The 20,123-nt window shown below is 46.9% G+C and overlaps 2 long non-coding RNA genes across 2 annotated transcripts in view; one reads left to right on the top strand and one right to left on the bottom strand.

The window, feature by feature from the left end:
- Nucleotides 1-6,069, top strand: part of LOC307209020 — a 111,778-nt gene extending 105,709 nt beyond the window's left edge. Inside the window, exon 3 of the long non-coding RNA XR_013835290.1 lies at nt 5,964-6,069. This is a non-coding gene — a long non-coding RNA (uncharacterized lncRNA). The remainder of the gene's footprint in view (nt 1-5,963) is intronic.
- Nucleotides 546-15,935, bottom strand: LOC307208956. The gene is made up of 3 exons (XR_013835275.1): nt 15,798-15,935; nt 2,667-3,063; nt 546-827 (listed from the first exon to the last, which is right to left on the bottom strand). It is a non-coding gene; the product is annotated as an uncharacterized lncRNA (long non-coding RNA).
- Nucleotides 15,936-20,123: the final 4,188 nt, after the last annotated feature.

A 20,123-nucleotide genomic window follows, 5' to 3' on the forward strand; every position in this document is an offset into this window, starting at 1 on the left:
TGTACCTGCTGGGCTGCTGACAGCCTCTAGGTCTGAGAGGCTGGTAGGAAGATCAGCCCACAGTATTTTAGAAATGTATAGGGAGCAAGTTCTGATGAGCAATGGGAATGCTCATCAGATTTGCAGATGGCACCAAACTGGGAGGGTAGCTAATGCCACAGAAGAAAGAATCAGAATTGAGGGTTGCCATTGGTCCAGGACATGCCCTCTTTTTCATGGGTAGAGTCATCATAGCGATCCCTAGTTAAAAGCAGAAGTTGGCAAAGTGTCCTCTTTTTTGCAACCCTACATTGAGCCCCAGCTAACAAAATGAATTTCAGTAAGGACAAATGTCAGGTGCTGCACATAGGAAGGAAGAACAAGATGCATGGCTTACTAGCAGTACATGTGAAAAAGATCTAGGGGTTTTGGTGGACCACGATCTTAACATGAGTCAATAGTGTGATGCTGCAGCAAAGCTAGTGCTAGTGTAATAGATTGGGGGGGAGTCCCCCCCCAAAAAAACCCTAGGAATGAATAAATGCTAGTATTTTGATTAATTGGGATATGGATTAAAACATAAACTGCAGAGCTGTTCCAGACAGGGAATTCCTGGGCTGGTTTATGCAAATTAACCTGGCTGATCTGTAGCTATTAAGAGTACAATAGGGGCCATTAACAATGCAAGGGAACTTCTCTCTTGCTCCTAGATGTGAATGAACACTGGGGATTTGGGAGGTTGCCAGGGTACCTGCTCTGGGGGAGGGCAAGTGGTTTCTGGGGGGAAGAAAGAGGGGGGAGGAGAGATCCATCTTGGAGAGAGAGGCTATATGCCTGTACTGCTGCCTCTTGAACTGAGCGAGAAAGCTAGAGAGTTCCAGAAAGACATCTACTTCTGCTTCATTGATGTCAGGGAACTGCCATCGGAGCCAGAGGGAGAGGGAGGGCTCCAGAGGGATTCCGGAGAGTGTCCCGGGAGGGAGAGAAGCAGCCCATCTTCTGGGGAAGCAAATCAGCATAGCACCAGTGGAGAAGGGAGGCAGATGGGGAATCGGCGAGGTGGCTCCATGACTCCTCACCGGAGACCAGCGGGGAGAGCACGGGTCCTCCGCTGCCCACACCCTCCCTCCGCACGGAAGGCTTCCGCGCAGGGAGAGTAGGCGGAGACTAGGCGTCAAAGAGCTTCTTTGCTGGAAGAAGTTCAAGAAACGCCCACTGACGGATTCTGCCAGCGATTGAGACAGCCACGGGTGAGTGGCTGTCTGGACAGAAAGGGTTCACTCAGGCAACCCAGCCAGGTGTGGCGCCGATTTTACGCACGAGCAACCCCTAGAACCATTACAATTGACTATGCAAAAGCCTTTGACTGTTTCGACCACAGCAAACTATGGCAAGTTCTTAAAGACATGGGAGTGCCTGATCACCTCATCTGTCTCCTGAGAAATCTCTATGTGGGACAAGAAGCTACAGTTAGAACTGGATATGGAAAAACTGATTGGTTCAAAATTGGGAAAGGAGTACGGCAAGGCTGTATATTGTGTCCCTTGTTATTTAACTTATATGCAGAATTCATCATGCGAAAGGCTGGGCTGGATGAATCCCTAGCCGGAATTAAGATTGCCGGAAGAAATATCAACAACCTCAGATATGCAGATGATACAACCTTGATGGCAGAAAGTGAAGAGGAATTAAAGAACCTTTTAATGAGGGTGAAAGAGGAGAGTGCAAAATATGGTCTGAAGCACAACATCAAAAAAACGAAGATCCTGGCCACTGGGCCCATCACCTCCTGGCAAATAGAAGGGGAAGAAATGGAGGCAGTGAGAGATTTTATTTTCTTGGGCTCCATGATCACTGCTGATGTGACAGCAGTCACGAAATTAAAAGACGCCTGCTCCTTGGGAGAAAGGCGATGGCAAACCTAGACAGCATCTTAAAAAGCAGAGACATCACCTTGCCAACAAAGGTCCGTATAGTTCAAGCTATGGTTTTCCCAGTAGTGATGTATGGAAGTGAGAGGTGGACCATAAAGAAGGCTGATCGCCGAAGAATGGATGCTTTTGAATTGTGGTGCTGGAAGAGACTCTTGAGAGTCCCATGGACTGCAAGAAGAACAAACCTATCCATTCTTAAGGAAATCAGCCCTGAGTGCTCACTGGAAGGACAGATCCTGAAGCTGAGACTCCAATACTTTGGCCACCTCATGAGAAGAGAAGACTCCCTGGAAAAGACCCTGATGTTGGGAAAGATTGAGGGCACAAGGAGAAGGGTACGACAGAGGACAAGATGGTCGGACAGTGTTCTTGAAGCCATAAACATGAGACTGACCAAACTGTGGGAGAAGAAGAAGAAGAGATTGGATTTGATATCCCGCCTTTCACTCCCCTTCAGAAGTCTCAAAGCGGCTAACATTCTCCTTTCCCTTCCTCCCCCACAACAAACACTCTGTGAGGTGAGTGGGGCTGAGAGACTTCAGAGAAGTGTGACTGGCCCAAGGTCACCCAGCAGCTGCATGTGGAGGAGCGGAGATGCGAACCCGGTTCCCCAGATTACGTGTTTACCACTCTTAACCACTACACCACACTGGCTCTCCACTGGGAGGCAGTGGAAGACAGGAGTGCTTGGCGTGCTCTGGTCCATGGGGTCACGAGGAGTCGGACACAACTAAACGACTAAACAACAACAACAACGAACTGACCATGCCATAAGATCTGGACTTCCTCCATGCAGATCGAAGGTGTAGCTAGCTGAATAAACCCTTTTTCTTAAAGTACTGTTTCCACCATGTATTCTATTCTCCAAAGTGACTCTACGCTACATCAACAGAAACATAGTGTCCAGATCGCAGGAAGTAATAAAAGTAAAAGGTAAAGAACCCAAGGATGGTTACATCCAGTTGAATCTGACTATGGGGTGTAGTGCACATCTCTGCTTTCAGGCCGAGGGAGCCGGCGCTTATCATCAGATAGTCCATGCCATACATTTAAAGCACACTGCTTCCCTCAAAGGCTCCTGGGAAGTGAAGTTTGCCTCTTGCAGAGCTATAGTTTTGGTGTACACCCTCCAGAAGGCCAGCAAGGAGGTCTGAAAAACATAATTTTATAGCACAACTATTAATATTTACTCAGAAGGAAGCCTTCTTTGTTTACAGCCAAAGTACCGTATTTTTCGCTCTATAAGACACACCCGACCATAAGAGGCACCTAGGAGGAAAACAAGGAACATGAAAGCAACGCAAAGCCTCTTGAGCGAAGGAGCGCTCTGGAGGCTTTGTCTGGCTATTCCTGAAGCCAGAAGAGCAAGAGGGATCAGTGCGCAGCAATAGCTGCGCAGCCTGCATTCACTCCATAACACACACACATATTTCCCCTTACTTTTTAGGAGGGGAAAAGTGCATCTTATAGAGCAAAAAATACGGTAAATGTGCATTGGATTGCTTGGCAGCCTAACAGCTGCAAAGTTTGCTCAGAAGCTATTCCCACAAAATACCTAGAACAAAGGTCTGTGGCCCTGCAGACTCTCATCTGCCCCAAATTAGAAGAATCTTTATTTGCATCAGCCACTAGCCATAGCAATAAAATAAAATAATATAAAATAAAATGTACTGAAGAAAGAGGTAAAAACTTAACTATACAAAATAGATTTACATTAATAATCAAATAAGCAGCATGACCAAAAGTCAACGATGATAGAAATTGTAGTCCACCTGAAATTGTGTTCAGGATTGTATGACAAACACTGTGGGGAAATTTAGCTATTTTGGTGAACTAAAAGCTCCTTTAAAACATACATAGGGAGTTGGGGCAGAGAATGTGCAATGCCTGAACTCAACAGCAGGTTGTAGCATTTAACCATGAAGACTCCCAGTTACAGAAAAGCGTTCTGTGCATAAAAATGACGGACACTAGACTTAGCACCTCGTTCTGTTCTGTTTGGCAATGAGCCGCTGTCATGCTTTATTACAGCAACTCCTTGCAGGGCAAAGGCTCTCCACAATCGCACGTGTCCAGCTAGGGCTGCAACACTGACCAGTGAAAAATCTCCGGGAAATTTAAGATCTTGACCTTGATGAATTGGGCATTGCCTCCAAGCTAACCCACAAACCAGCCTGTTGAATTTGGAACCCCTTGTGAACCTGCTGGGGCAGAGCTTTGTTGGCACGACTGGATGCAGACAAACCTCAGTTGGACATGGGGACGTGCCACTCTCCTTTCCGGAGGCTTAGTTTAGTCAGCATTGAGTATACACCTCCAGAGTTAACACTAAATGCATTACTTCTGGTAAATAAGGCACCATAGCCGCTAGAGGGCAGTGAAAATTTGTGTCCCAGGCTTCTTAGACTTGTCTGCCCATAATTTATCTGAAACCCAAGGGGCGCATTGGTTGCCGGATGTGAAATATATTGGCATTATTCTCAGCTCTCCTACCTCACTATTATTCCTACAAAGAAATTAAGGAACATGACGGACTTAGATCTATTAATTTCGGGTGGTTTAGAAAAAAAATTGTTGGCTACAGCCCCTTGTTGTCGTTGTGGGAGTGCCTCCAGCTGTATGGGAGCTGAACATCCAACCACCAGCATTGAGACGGAAGACTCTCCTTTCCCAAACTGAGTGGTAGAACATCTGCTTAGCAGGCAGCGAGTCCTGAGTTCAAACTCCAGCATTTCCAAACTCCCGTTTGAAATTCTGAATTGCTGCTTGCGGTCAGTCTAGACAGTATTCTGCCAAATGTCCCAATGGTCTGACTCTGTGTAAGGCAGCTCCCCGTGTTCCTAAGCATTCTAAATGGAGTACATTTGTTAAGGAATGCAGACTCTCCAAGTTTCCATCCCTGTTTCTGATATGATCCTTAGGATGTGCCTATTTTCACTAGAGAAAAGTTGGAGAGTATGGGAATGATCTCACTAAGAACCAGGAGACTACCAAGAAGCTGGGAATAATGTGGGATGTAACTCGCCCAAGTTCCCTCAATATTGTGGACCGTTGTCTTTGAATATTGTTGAAACAGAACATGGTTCAAATTCTGCATTGGTTGAGATGAAATCTCTCCTTAGCTGGATAAGTAAACTGTCCCCCCCCCCCATTTAAAAATAAAATAAAATAAGGGAAAGTAGAAGAAACCATACGGGACGCAGGTGGCGCTGTGGGTTAAACCACAGAGCCTAGGATTTGCCAATCAGAAGGTCGGCGGTTCGAATCCCCGCGACGGGGTGAGCTCCTGTTGCTCGGTCCCTGCTCCTGCCCACCTAGCAGTTTGAAAGCACGTCAAAGTGCAAGTAGATAAATAGGTACCGCTCCGGCGGGAAGGTAAACGGCGTTTCCGTGTGCTGCTCTGGTTTGCCAGAAGTGGCTTAGTCATGCTGGCCACGTGACCCAGAAGCTGTACGCCGGCTCCCTCGGCCAATAAAGGGAGATGAGCACCGCAACCCCAGAGTCGGTCACGACTGGACCTAATGGTCAGGGGTCCCTTTACCTTTTTAGAAGAAACCATTTAAAGCAGCATCCACAAGGGCTTCCATCTGCAAAGTGTTGTAACCTTAATAGAATGCTTTTGTTGTGTGTTTCGCTGGGTATTATAGAAATTACATTTGGCGCCACTTTCAAATCAAATTCCAACTTCGCCAAGCCTTTCTCTCCTGGCCATGCTAGCCACATCACAAGGGGGTTGTGAGACTGTGTGCACGTTATTAAATTGGCTTTATTTGGGGCATCTTCTGTTACTGCACAAAGCGTGTGTTGCTGCCACCTGTGCACATATATGCGCATATCTCCCTAGCAAAGCTATATTTAGATTATCTTCTTTATGGTGTGTTTCATTTCCTTTTTTCTTTGTTTTCTAGTGGAGGACCGAGGTCTTAAGCATTCAGAAATCCCAACTCTTTGTCCAAAGCGAGTGCCAGGAGATCTTGGCTGTCCTCATTTTCAACTTCACTCCGATTATACTATGACCCTAAAAAGGCTGTGAATTCAGGGATGAAAAAGAGTGGGGTGGAAAAGGTAGGCATACACAGAAGGGGTTTTTCCTTCTGGTCACGGTTGGACAGTCTATACTGTGGAACAGGAAAAATGACCCAAGCAAAAGCACAGATCCCTTCTCCCCAGAGATGCATTCACACACACTTCACTTGGCAGTACCTCAGGACATTCTTTCCTCTCAAAACGTTCCAAGAGACTTCTCATGCTTCCAACACACTCAGCACCTCGGGATCCATTGCTTAAGTCCAGCCAAGCTACTGTGGTGTTGTGGTCAGAGTGTTGGACTAGGACTTGAGTGGCCAGAGTTCAAATCCCTGCTCAACTCTGAAGCTCACTGGGTGACCTTGAGGTCAGTTTGCAGGCTCTCAGTGTAGCCTGCCTCACAGGGTTGTTGTGCGGATGAAATGGGGAGGAAGAGAACCACCACCTTGAGCTGAGAAAAGGTGAGATATAAATGACAAAATATCAATGAATGAACGGCAGTTAGACTGGTGATCATATAACACTGGCCCTAAAGGATCTACGTTGCTCCCTGTATGTTTCCGAGCACAATTCAAAGTGTTGGTGTTGACCTTTAAAGCCCTAAACCGTCTTGGCCCTGTATATCTGAGGGAGCATCTCCACCTCCATCATTCAGCCCAGACACTGAACTCCAGCTCTGAGGGTCTTCTGGCAGTTACCTCATTGCAAGAAGTGAAGTTAGAGGAAACCAGGCAGAGTCTGCGTCCAAGTCCAAGTTCCTCCCCATGGAAAATGGTGCCTAGCTGGCTGCAGAGTGGAGGAGGAAGAAGAGTCCGTAAGTGACAGTGGAAACCAATTCTGGATCCACACATCCTTCCACGGTGGGGACATAGGTTTCCGGGAGGGAGTTAATCACGGTGTGGATTTGCCAAGCACGCCTTCCTCTTAGCATGTTTCTACCTTTCGTCCTGAGTTCAAGCATCTTCAAAACCCATAACACCTTTGGTAAAGGCTGTTCTCCAACTTGAGAGATCGCAGGCCAGTGTTTCCGAGTTGTCGGTGTTTATACAGTACTACATTTTTTTAGATTTGCCTAGAGAGAGTCTTTAAACCTCTTTTGTTGACCACCAGCCTTACGTTTTCTATTTCTAAGTTCAGAATAGAGTAGTTGCTTTGGAAGACGATCATCAGGCATCCGAACGACATGACCAGTCCAACGAAGTTGATGTTGAAGAATGTAGTGCATGTGATGTCACTCATCTGCATTGTGGCAGTGGGCACCCACAATCCTGTGGGTGAGAAGGAATCTCTGGTGACCACACACATGCATCGCACCGAACCAGGAAGTGACCCCCAAATGTCATAAAAAGGGGCAGAGTGGGGGCAGAATGTGGTGTTTGCAAGCTTTTTCAATGGGTGTTCTGATTGCACACAATTCATGCAATGACTCAAAATGCAACCGCCACAGAAGTACTGTTTTGGGGGGACAGGAGGTGGGCAGGTGTGGAGGATTCCCTGGTCCTGAATGGGGTAACTATGCCCCTGAAGGACCAGGTGCGCAGCCTGGGAGTCATTTTGGACTCACAGCTGTCCATGGAGGCACAGGTCAAATCCATGTCCAGGGCAGCTGTTTACCAGCTCCATCTGGTATGCAGGCCAAGACCCTATCTGCCTGCAGACTGCCTCGCCAGAGTGGTGCATGCTCTGGTTATCTCCCGCTTGGACTACTGCAATGTGCTCTACTTGGGGCTACCTTTGAAGGTGACCCAGAAACTACAACTAATCCAGAACGCGGCAGCCAGACTGGTAACTGGGACCATATAACACCAGTCTTGAAAGACCTACCTTGGCATCCAGTACATTTCCGAGCACAATTCAAAGTGTTGGTGCTGACCTTGAAAGCCCTAAACGGCCTTGGTCCAGTATATCTGAAGGAGTGTCTCCACCTCCATCGTTCTGAGGTCCTCCTTCGAGGGCCTTCTGGCGGTTCCCTCACTGCGAGAAGCCAAGTTACAGGGAACCAGGCAGAGGGCCTTCTCGGTAGTGGCGCCCGCCCTGTAGAACGCCCTCCCACCAGATATCAAAGAGAAGAACAACTACCAGACTTTTAGAAGACATCTGAAGGCAGCCCTGTTTAGGGAAGCTTTTAATGTTTGATGTATTACAGTATTTTAATATTTTTTGGGAAGCCGCCCAGAGTGGCTGGGGAAGCCCAGCCAGACGGGCAGGGTATAAATAATAAAATATTATTATTATTATTATTATTATTATTATTATTATTATTATTATTGATATAAATGGAGTTGCCTGCACTTCATGCCATATAGCTCAATATTGTCCACACTGACTAGCAGCAGCTCTGCCAGGTTTCAAGTAGGCATCTAGGTGGAGATGCTGGGGGGCGGTGTTTAAACCTGAGATCCTCTGCATGCAAAACAGATGCTCTACCAGGAGCTATAGCCCTCCTGTCTCCCCCTGCCAGGTGTGTGTGTGTGTCCCTGTGCTCCTCCAACCCAGCATTTCCCACAGAAGGCAGCTGCTTAGAATCAAGGAATCACAGAATTGTAGAGTTAGAAAGGACCCCCAGGGGTCATCCAGTCCAACCCCTGCAATGCAGGAATCTCAGCTAAAGCATCCGTGACTGATGGCCATCTCACCTCTGATGAAAAGCCTCCAAGGAGTCAGTGTAGACAATATTGAACTAGATGGACCAATGGTTTGACTCTGTACAAGGCAACTTCCTAGGTCCTTATATTTCACACATCCATCCATATTCTGATTTCCTTTAATAAGACAAGCCTTGTGGGTGGCCAGATCTTTGCTATGTCCTAGGGGGCGGGGGTAATGTTTTGCAGGAATTATTCATAGGGAATAATTTGTTCTCTGTGGCCGTCTAGGCACATCCAGTTAAAATCTACACCGCCACCCCCGCCAAGAATAATTTCAACCAATTAACTGTTGACAAGATGTAAAGTTGCAAATCTCAAGGGGTCTGTCTGCATGAGGAAATGCAAACTGCAGGAGGGGGGGTGGTCCTCTTACTTTCTTCTCTCCAGCCCCCTCCACGCTGCTCTTCCAATCCTGGGTGATCGGATGGAAACTATTCCTGTCTTGTTTAGCTGGGAAAGAGCTCTTTGCTAGAAACAAGGGAGACACACAGACAGGGGGAGAGAGAGAGTGAGTGGAAAGCAGGCATCCAAAAATAGGCCAGTCGTTCAATGGAAGAAGCCATCTGTAGTAGGTAGCACAAACCGATCAATCACTCGACATATGCTTGTCCCACACTGCATTTAAAATGTCATGCACACACAAAGGAGCTGATAAGGAGCAATGGAGACTCTTTCCTCTCTGCACATAATGAATTGTACGTGCGAGACTGAATGGAGGGAAAACCGCCTCTCATCTATATTATAATCTCTCCTTCTCCTTGGCCTCCTCATCAGACATCATCATCCTCTCTTTATTGAAATCGGCAATGTTTCCTTTAGGTCCCTGAAAGACTAACGGATCTATTAGGGCACTGGGCTACGCTTTTACACAAATGTTTATGCCCCTCAACATCGACTAGTCTTTCAGGGGCCACGAGAATAACAGAACTGTAGAGTTGGAAGGGACAACGAGGGCCATCTGGTCCAACCTCCTGCAATGCGGGAATCTTTTGCCCAATGTGGGACTTGAACCCACAACCATGGGTAGACTGTGTGAGAGAGAGGAAGCTCCTCGTCTGAGCACTGACATCAGGAGCCAACTGAGGCAAACCAAGGCAAACCTGGTAATCTCTGGACCTGGGCCCGGCTCAAAAGATTTCAAGGGCTGTGATGTCCTCTATACTGGCAGCCTGTTTTATTTATTAAATGATTTCCATGTTGTGTATTCTACATTGGGTGTATGGGGTGTTAGAGGAGGGGTAGTACCTCTGGTGGGTGATACATTGTACTCCTTCTGGAGTAGTCTTTCCATCTTTGGTCTCCACCCTGCACTTGGCTCTCACCTGTGGCTCCTAGAAGCTGTCAACATGTGACAGTGGCCACACCCCGGGAATGGTTTTGACTGGCTGGCTAAACCAGGTGAGGGGAGCTGGTGGGTCTCAAACCCTCAGTGAGCTAGGGGCTTCCCCTTCATGTGAAGACAGGCTCCAGTGGACGAGACCAAGAGTGGGTCTGATGGTCAAGAAGGTGGTTTCTGCATGTGCTGTAGAGGGAAGTGAGGGGCAGGTGGGGCTCGTCCACCTGGGAAGGGAGACCATCCAGGAGAAGGAAAACTCTGATCCTAAACCTCTACTGCCTTGCGGAATATCTTTGGGAGAAGCAAAGGCTCAGGAGTAAGCCCTACACAAATCCGGAGTGGAGTCCCTTGCAGTAGCCCCAGGCTCCTTTTTGAAGCAACACGTCTTTAGGTCTAAGCGACCATTGTTCTTCCTTGTTTTGTAAACAAATAAATAAAATAATAAGAATGGTTGAGCCAGCTTAGAGATTAACAAGCTCCAGCTGTTGCTCCAATGATTAAATATAAGCACATTTTCGAACCCCCTAGCTCAGATTTTATTCTTCCATGTGTTTTTTCCTTGACAGGGCCAGAACAAATTAGGGGCGGTTTTGTGCACAATGACACTCACACACAAACCACATGCACAGAGGGTTTCGGACTATTTTAAGCTGCTTATCTAAATTCGGCAAATATTTTTAGGTCAAAACCACTTCATTTTGGTTCGAAAGGAAACAGGCAAGCTGTTTGAACTAAAAGGAGCTGAAACTGGGCTGCACAGCTTTATTTGAAAAGGGTTAGTTCAACATACGCCCCTCAATTGCTAAAAAAGAAGGGCAATTAAGTCTTTGTTGGGTTACTTTCTCTCCCTCCCCCCAACATCGGTTCAATTATGAAGTTATGAAAAATTGGTATAAACAGGGCTGGGAACATGCAAAGTTTTATTTTGCTCTTTGAAATCTAGGGATAAAAGCTTCTTTATCCTGAGTCAGATCACTGCTCCATCTAGGTCATGCACACTTAATCCTAAAATGGGCATTTTGGTACATATTACCCAGCCAGAGAACTGCATTACAAAATTTGGAAAGCTGCTAATTTCAAAGGGTGGCTATGTTTAGCTCCTTGATTAATTATTATTAATTACCGTATTTTTTCGTGTATAACACGCCCCCATGTATAAGATGACCCCTATTTTTTTGAGACTTCAAATTAATGGGGGAGATTGCCCAGAGTTGTTTTTTTTGGGGGGGGGGACCGCAGCTGCCAATCGCATGCTTTGCCGAAGCCACCAATTGTCTGTCCGCTCAACGCAGACATCCAACCATCACCCGATCCCCGCTCTGCACTATCTACGTATAAGATGACCCCCAATTTTTATTTTTATTTTAGTAACAAAAAAAAAATTGTCTTATACACGGAAAACTATGGTAAATTTCATTGAAATTTATTGATTCATTGAAATTCATTGATGAACTACCATTCATCCAGAGATCTCAGGGTGGTTCACAGCCTAGCAATACAATATAAAGACACAAAATACATAATAAGAACAAAACAAACTGATAAGCCGCCTCCCACAACCACATTAAAAGGTAAAGGTAAAGGTACCCCTGCCCGTACAGGCCAGTCTTGACAGACTCTGGGGTTGGTGCGCCCATCTCACTCAAGAGGCCAGGGGCCAGCGCTGTCCGGAGACACTTCCGGGTCACGTGGCCAGCGTGACATCGCTGCTCCGGCGAGCCAGAGCCGCACACGGAAACGCCGTTTACCTTCCCGCTGGTAAGCGGTCCCTATTTATCTACTTGCACCCGGAGGTGCTTTCGAACTGCTAGGTTGGCAGGCGCTGGGACCGAGCAGCGGGAGCGCACCCTGCCGCAGGGATTCAAACCGCCGACCTTTCGATCGGCAAGCCCTAGGCGCTGAGGCTTTAACCCACAGCGCCACCTGCGTCCCATACAACCACATTAAAAAGGATAAAAGATGATAGCCAGCCCAAAGCCCATTTGGAGAGGACCGTTTTCACCTGGCACCCAAAGGTGTCTACTGTAGGCACTGAGCAAAACTCCCTGGGGAGAGGTTTCACATTTCAGTTTTAAACTGGGTGCTAAGGACCTCCTAGGTAGTTGTGTTATTGCAGACGGGGGGGGGGGGGGGAAGGCAACAGAGGAGGAAGGCAACAGGCAGTGCCAGCCACTGGACTGTTTCTAAATAAGAAGGCAAGCAGCTGCCGGCTGGCTAAGGTTGCTGGGACGGAGCCTATTTGCCTTAATGCAAACCTGCCTCCGTTGCCCTCCTTAAAGGAAAGAGGATGGTAATTTAGCATGAAAGGGGATTGTGCATTTTGTGACCCTGGCATACAGTCCTCGGTCTTGAATCTGTCTTCACTGGACTCTGATCTTTCTCGAGGTTAATCTTTAACAAGCTAATGGTGAGTGGACAAGGTCAGGCTTGCACCAGGAGTACTGCTTGGAGCCGATGGGAGTTGTAGTCTGAGCTGCCCAATGCTGCAGTCGGACTGCAAGGATTTCTTCAACCTTCTTTGGCTGCTGCCCACACAAAGAACTAACAGTATCCAATCTCAGCAGACAGAGACGGAATCTGCATCCTTCCCAGGCACAGGCATGTTGATAAATAAGATCTGGAGCTGGGCACAGAATGCTCTCTCTCCCTAGCGTGTTCTGCCTGGCCCCATCATTAACATCCTTTGGGGGCCAAGGAAAAACCTCTCTCTTTCCCAAGGCATTTGACGCGATGGTGATAAATATTCTGTTTCCTGAAAACTGTGTTCGGCTGCTTTTTGCTGTGCCACTGCGACGGTTGTATTGCAATGCAGTGCCAGCGCAGTGCCAGTGTGGTGTAGTGGTTAAGAGCGGTAGTCTCGTAATCTGGGGAACCGGGTTCGCGTCTCCGCTCCTCCACATGCAGCTGCTGGGTGACCTTGGGCTAGTCACACTTCTTTGAAGTCTCTCAGCCCCACTCACCACACAGAGTGTTTGTTGTGGGGGAGGAAGGGAAAGGAGAATGTTAGCCACTTTGAGACTCCTTAAAGGGAGTGAAAGGCGGGATATCAAATCCAAACTCCTCCTCCTCCTCCTCCTCCTCCTCCTCCTCCTCCTCTTCTTCTTCTTCTTCTTTGGTTTTACAATATGCTTTTGACGCGTAATTTTTGGAAGTCACTTAAGAGTCTCCTTTGCAGCAAGTAGCTAATAAATGATAGTGATGATGATGTTGTTATAGGTTTTTTTGGGGGGGAACCCCCTAATCCCTACAAAATTAAAAGATGCTAGGATTTTGATTATTTGGGATGTGATGGGAGAATAGAAGTTGCAGATGAATTCCTGGGCTAGCCTATGCAAAATGACCTGGCCAAGCTAGGGCCATTAAGCAACAATACAGGGCCATTGAAGGCCATTGGCAATGCAAGAGACCTGCTCTCCCCCCTCGCCCTGAGGTGTGAACAGAGACAAGGGGTTAAAGGTTGCCAGGGTAACTGGGTGTGAGTTGATGGGTGGGGAAAGAGTTTTTAGCATGGTGTTCTGGGTAGAAGGGAGAACAAAGAATGGGGTCCATCTTGGGCAGGCTGGCTGCAGGCTGACTGGGAGAGATGCCTTGGACTGTACTGCTGTGGGGTACAAGCCCCTCTTGAAATGACCATGCTGTAAGATCTGAACTCCCTCCATGAAGACTGAAGGTGTAAATAGGTGAAAAAAACATATTTCTTAAAGCTAGGACGGTCTCCTCAGTGTCTCAATTCTCCAAAGGACAACAGACCCTGGGTGTGTGCCTGGAACTTCATGGGCTCTTGCTACTGCTTAGCAGAGAGAGGGGGAGGCACCCAACTTTTATAACAACAACAACAACAGAATCCACATCTTAAGGCTATGATTTCACAATGTGGTTGTCTGAAATGTGAGTGGGGGGCATGTTCAATGTCTTCTTCTTTGGCGATCACTCATAGCCGAGTAAGATTGTCTCCCATAAATGAGTCCGTAAGTGACTGTGGAGGCCAATTCTGAATCCACACGTCCTTCTACAGTGGGGACATAGGTTTCCGGCAGGAGTTGACCATCGTGAGGGTGTCCCAAGCATGCCTTCGTCCTAGCGCGTTTCTCCCTTTTGTCCTGAGTTCGAGCAATGCTCATGACACCTTTGGTAAAGGCTGTTCTCCAACTGGAGCACTCGTAGGCCAGTGTTTCCCAGTTGTTGGTGTTTATATTACATTTTTTTATATTTGCCTTGAGACAGTCTTTAAACCTATTTTGTTGACCACCAGCATTACGCTTTCCATTTTCAAGTTCGGAATAGAGTAGTTGCTTTGGAAGATGATCATCAGGCATCCGTACAACATGACCAGTCCAACGAAGTTGATGTTGAAGAATCATCTCTTCCACACTGGTGATCTTCTTCCAGCACACTGGCATTAGTTCACCTGTCTTCCCAGGTGATGTGTAAAAATTTTTGGAGACACCGTTGATGGAATCTTTCAAGGAGTGGGGCACATGTTCAATGTACAAGAAGCTGAGCAAGTACAAATAGGAACGGAACAGACAGTCCCTCATACACTGTGATTTTTTGAAGCAATATTTCATGAGACCTTTCATGGGTACTGTAGAAGGCACACTGGCACCTGCAGGTAACCTAGCGTACATTCATCCCACTATCTCTTCTGATAAGAGAAGATCTTCAGGTTTCAGTTGTGTTGCATAATCCTGCTGAACCTGTTTGGCCAGACAAAAGAAACATGGTCCTTCCTAACTAGACCAAGGTTGTGTCTGTGCCAAACCGCTTTCGGCTCTCTTAGGAGTTATCGCCTGCACCTTGCCTTGTGCCACACACTCTTCATTGATTGAGCAATTGATTAGATTTCCTTGCCACCTTCCCCTGGAACGCTTTGTGAAGAAGTGCAATTTTGAAAAGCGCCATAAAACAACCAATAAATGAGTGGAATAAAAGTGGCAATAAAACCAGATGATAACGCTTGATGAGTGAGGAAATGAAGTCTTCAGGTGAGGCTAAAAGGACATCAATGTGAGATGGGCTTTCTAGAAAGAGGATGCCACATCAACAGGATGCCACAAGAGGAGAGGCTTCACGCCAGCTGCCTCCAACCCTGGGTCAGATGGCAGAGGCAGCAGGAAGATCTCCAGAGCAGAAATGGCCACAGGAATTTGACTTTACTGAGACAAACCACTGATCCACATAGCTCAGCATTGCCTACACTGACTGGCAGACACTCTCCAGGATTTCAGACAGGGGACATTCCCAGCCCAACCTGGAGGTGGCTGGAGTAAGGGTAGCAAAAACAGTGCTAAGAAGCTCAAATCATATATATGACTGATACCCTTCTTTGTCCAGACTATAATATTCAAAAACTTTACTTGAAGAAACATAGTTATAGATGAATTCAGTGCTTTTTTTCTGGGGGTACGCAGTGGTACGAATACCCCTAAACCAGACAGAGGGCCTTCTCGGTAGTGGTGCCTACCCTGTGGAACGCCCTCCCATCAAATGTCAAGGAAATAAACATCTATTTGACTTTTAAAAGACATCTGAAGGCAGCCCTGTGATGTTTTAGTGTTTTTAATATTTTGTTGGAGCTGCCCAGATGGGCGGAGTATAACTTTGTTGTTGTTGTTGTTGTTGTTGTTGTTGTTGTTGTTGTTGTTGTTGTTGTTTGACCTCATTGAGTAGGAAAATGAAAGTACCCCAAACATTTTTTTTAAAGAAAAAAAGCACTGCATGAATTAAACCATGATATTTACAGTCACCTGCTTCTCTAAGCATGGGCTTACAGTCTCTTCTTCTAACTTCCAAGCAACTGCATTTTCCTCTCTTTCCAGAGCTCAGCATTTTAGGCCATGCCTTGCAGCTCCTATGAGAGTTTTCCACTTTTACCTTCTCCTGCAGCTTTGCTTTCCTTCTTCCAAGCAGAGAAGATGCTCTCTAACACTCTATTCAACGTAGCAGTGTTCACAATGGATTCTAAAACACAGTCATCTCGTTTCATGTAAAATGGAGTCTCTCCTTCACGAGATACCTCCCATGTGACCGACATTAGCCAGAACTGCTAGAGAACTCTCTAGAATTCAGTTACCAGCCAATCACATTTAAACACATAGTGATGCATACAAGCATTTACAATTTTAGTGAATTAAATTACTATACTGAACAGAGATACCACAGATCAAAGCTGGGCCTACCACTGAGCTGCAGCCCTTCCCTGTTATGTGTTAGGACATGCAAACGTGATTCAAAGGGGGAAACTCTGCCGATTACATCCTTGCAGCAGGCCCCTATTGTTCGACTTGGAAGAACTCTTGTCTCCAGGATTGACAGTGTCTTGGTCAGACCATCCCATGCTTTGCCCTGTTGTCCTGATCTCAGAGACAGCAGGACTCAAGCCAGGGTCTGTTATTGCTGGCCGAGCTATCTGGGAGAGGTCAGAGCAGAGAATCAGGTGGCGCTCCAAGGCGGCCATCACATGCGAGTGTGAACTGGGACAACCTTGGGCTCCAGCTGTGCAGCCTGTGTCTGGCAAGCCTTCTGGTGTTAGGCAATATGGCATGTTGTATAATGTCTCTTTCCTCCCCTGTTAGATATGCATTCCTCCAGCAGAGCACAGGCCAGGGGAGTGCAAACGATTTTAGAGAAGTCGCATCGGTTGTGGGATCTTATCAGGCTGCATTTGGCTATGTATCATGCCTGCGCATTGAGTAGTGGATAGAGTGCTGGATGGGGACCAGGGAGACCCGGGTTCAAAAACCCCTCCCTCTGCCATGCAATTATACCCTCCAATATTTCTCTGATGGAAATAGGGACATCCTATTCCATAATAAGAGCAAGAGTAAGAATAAGAGTAAGGATATGACTAAGAATAAGAATTATACCCCACCCATCAGACTGGGTTGCTCCAGCCACTCTGGACAGCTTCCAACATATATAAAAACATAATAAAACATTTAACATTTATAAATTTCGCTATACAGGGCTGCCTTCAGATGTCTTCTGAAGGTTGTATAGTTACTTATCTCCTTGGCTTGGGGAATCGCATAACTCCAAACACTCCAACATTTCTCTGATGAAAATAGGGACATCCTAAGGAAAAGCAGGGCTTTCTGAGATCAAATCAGAAACCAGGACGGCTTCTGTAAATCCAGGACTGTCCCCGGAAAATCGAGACACTTGGAGGGTCAGTGCAACTGTGTGGATGGCCCTGAGCTAGTCAATCTCTCTCTCTTTCTCTCTCTTGGGGCGTAACCTGACTTCCCAGTGAGAAGAAAATGGAAGCAAAACGTGCAGCTCTGACACTGTGTGATCCCATTGCACCATCTCTGTCGTGCTGGCCACTTACTTTAAAAGATTATTAGACCAATTCATGAAGGAAAGGCTGTCAATGGCAACTTGTAACAATGCCTAAGCTCTCCCTCCACGGTCAAAGGTATTATGCCTCTGAATGCCAGTTTCTTGGAGTCGCAGGTGGACAGTGTGCTGTTGCGCTCAGGTCCTGCTTGAGGGTTTCCCACAGGCGCCAGGTTGGCCACTGTGAGAGCAAGATGCTGGACAAGATGGTCCATTGGCCAGATTCAGCAGGGCTTTTCTTGCAGTTCCTGGATATCTTTTTGGGTTCCAAGAAGCTGTTGTGGGCATCACACAACTCTGCAACAAAGCACATGTCATAACCTATTTTGTTGGTGAAATATACTCAGAGTCGAGAGTGGATTTCATGCTCTTTATTCAGCTCATAGTGGTGAGGAGGAATGGAAGTTCCCCCAGAATGTCTGCTTTATATACATTATTTACACAATGGGCCTCACGTGATTGGCTAATTCCAGGATTCTCCTGTAGGCTAATCAGGTTGCATATTCACTTCCACCTAGAGTTGGATTGGGTGGCTCCTGTGGACCAATCAGACTGCTGCATTCTGGATCCTATTATTCTAGGAGCAATCAGACTGCTGCATTCTGGATCCTATTATTCTAGGACCAACCAGACTGCTGCATTTTGGATCCTATTGTTCTAGGACCAATCAGACTGCTGCATTTTGGATCCTATTCAACTCAGTACACCTGGTGATGATGCTTCTTCTCAAGCCTAATTTCAGTGGGAGAGAGGACCGGGGACCCCCCATGGAACAGGGAAGGTCTCTTCATGCACTTGTGTACTGACAGGCCCCATGTTGACCATCCCTGCCTTAATACACATCCCAACTGAGGCTGCAGAGCAAGGCAGGAGCAGTCAGAAGACCTTAGGAAGCTGCCTTATAATACCCAAACAGACCATTGGTCCCTCCAGCTCAGAACTGTTGACGCTGCCTGGCAGCAGCTCTCTCTGTGACGGAGGCAGGATTTTCTCCCAGCCTTTCCTGGAGATGCCAGGGATTGAACCAGGATGCAAAGCGTGTGGTCCACCAATCGGAACAACCTGCCCCAGAGAAATTCCCCAAGAAATTCCAGGGCACCGCAGGAAGAGTGAGTCCTGCTCAGAGGGCAGCTTGTGTGACGTGCTATCAAGAGTAGACATTTTTGAAAGGTTGCTCATAGTTGACCTATTGATCACAATCTCCCCAGGGCACTTAACTGGCTGACATTCCTCAGATTAGCCTAATCCGTCCAGCTGTTGCAAGGGTGCCTCCCTAGGCAGCAAGAAGAAAGAAGCAGCCAATTAACTGGCAAAAGCCTCTTCCCAGGCTAGCGCAGTGGGAATTCTGCCAGTAGCTTTGGCAAGAGCAGGACCTCAGCCCTTTCCAGAGAAACATCTGCGGCACTTGGTCAGAGCCCAGCCTCTTGAATGAAGGTGGCTTCTCTTGATCACGAAATATTATTTTAGCGTAAGCCAGAAACCTGGGTAACCACTGGCTTCTTGGTAGGCCACTAACACGTCCTCCCTATAAACCTGTGTAACCACCAGCTTCTTGCAGACCCTCCAAGTGTTTCTAATTCCCAGGAACAGCACCCTATTTTCAGGAGCCACCCCGGTTTCTGATCTGATCCCGGAATGTCTTGCTTTTCCATAGGACGTCCCTATCTTCATAGGAGAAGCAATGGATTCAAGTTATAAGAAAGGAGATTCCGAGTAAACATCAGGAAGAACTTTCTGACCCTAAGAGATGTTCGGTAGTGGAGCTGTCTCCCTCAGGAGGTGGTGGGCTCTCCTTCCTTGGAGGTTTTTAACCAGAGGATGGATGGCCATCTGTCATGGATGCCTTAGCTGAGATTCCTGCATCGCAGGGGGTTGGACTAGATGATCCTTGGGACCCCTTCCAGGCCTACAATTATTTCACTCCTTTGTGTTGGACACAAATTTTATAAACAAACTTCAAATTCAGTCTTCATATCCCTTTATCTGCCCACTACATTGTAGATAGCCCTGACAGCAAAAGGCAGGGTGTAAATAAATATGTATTGTCTCCTAAAATGCATTTTTTGGGGGGAGGAGGGTGGATGTTGAGTGCACTTTAAAGTATTCTGGGATGGAGAGGATGGGATTTGGCCTAACTTCAAATCTGCACTCATGCATGAAGCTCCCTGTGAGGGGAGGGGAGAGGGGGTGTTTAGTAAATAAGTCTCAGTTTCTCAGTCTTGCTTACCTTAGAAGGCTTTTGTGCAGATGAATTAGATTAGGACGATAACATCCCTTCCAATGCCACAGAAACTATGAATAGTATTAGAACAATAAATGCTTTGAGAATAAGCTACTCTCAGAGGCGAGCGAAGCCATTGGTAGGCAACTCTCCTTTGTAACGTTTATGTAGCTTGAGTTATGCATAGCGATTCATGTATATTTATGGGGTTTTTCCTCAATGTGAGCAGATTCAGATGCTCTGAGGAGGCACGTGGTACAGCCCTCCCGGGGCTTCCGACTATTTAGGATGCAGGTTAGTATGTCAGAGGGAAGTGCTGGCTGCAACACATGATTTTCCTAAATAACTTTAGCAGCTCTTAAATTGGAACGAGCTCTTAGAAAGGACGCACGTGGCTGCCACCCAGTTCGACAGCACAGTGTGGTGTTTTGCCCTGCCTTTGGTCCAATACAGTGGTACCTCAGGTTAAGTACTTAATTCGTTCCGGAGGTCCATTCTTAACCTGAAACTGTTCTTAACCTGAAGCACCACTTTAGCTAATGGGGCCTCCTGCTGCTGCCGCGCCGCCGGAGCACGATTTCTGTTCTCATCCTGAAGCAAAGTTCTTAACCTGAAGCACTATTTCTGGTTTAGCGGAATAT

The sequence above is a fragment of the Podarcis cretensis genome (genome assembly GCF_951804945.1).
Source record: "Podarcis cretensis genome assembly, chromosome: 1".
NCBI lineage: Eukaryota > Metazoa > Chordata > Lepidosauria > Squamata > Lacertidae > Podarcis > Podarcis cretensis.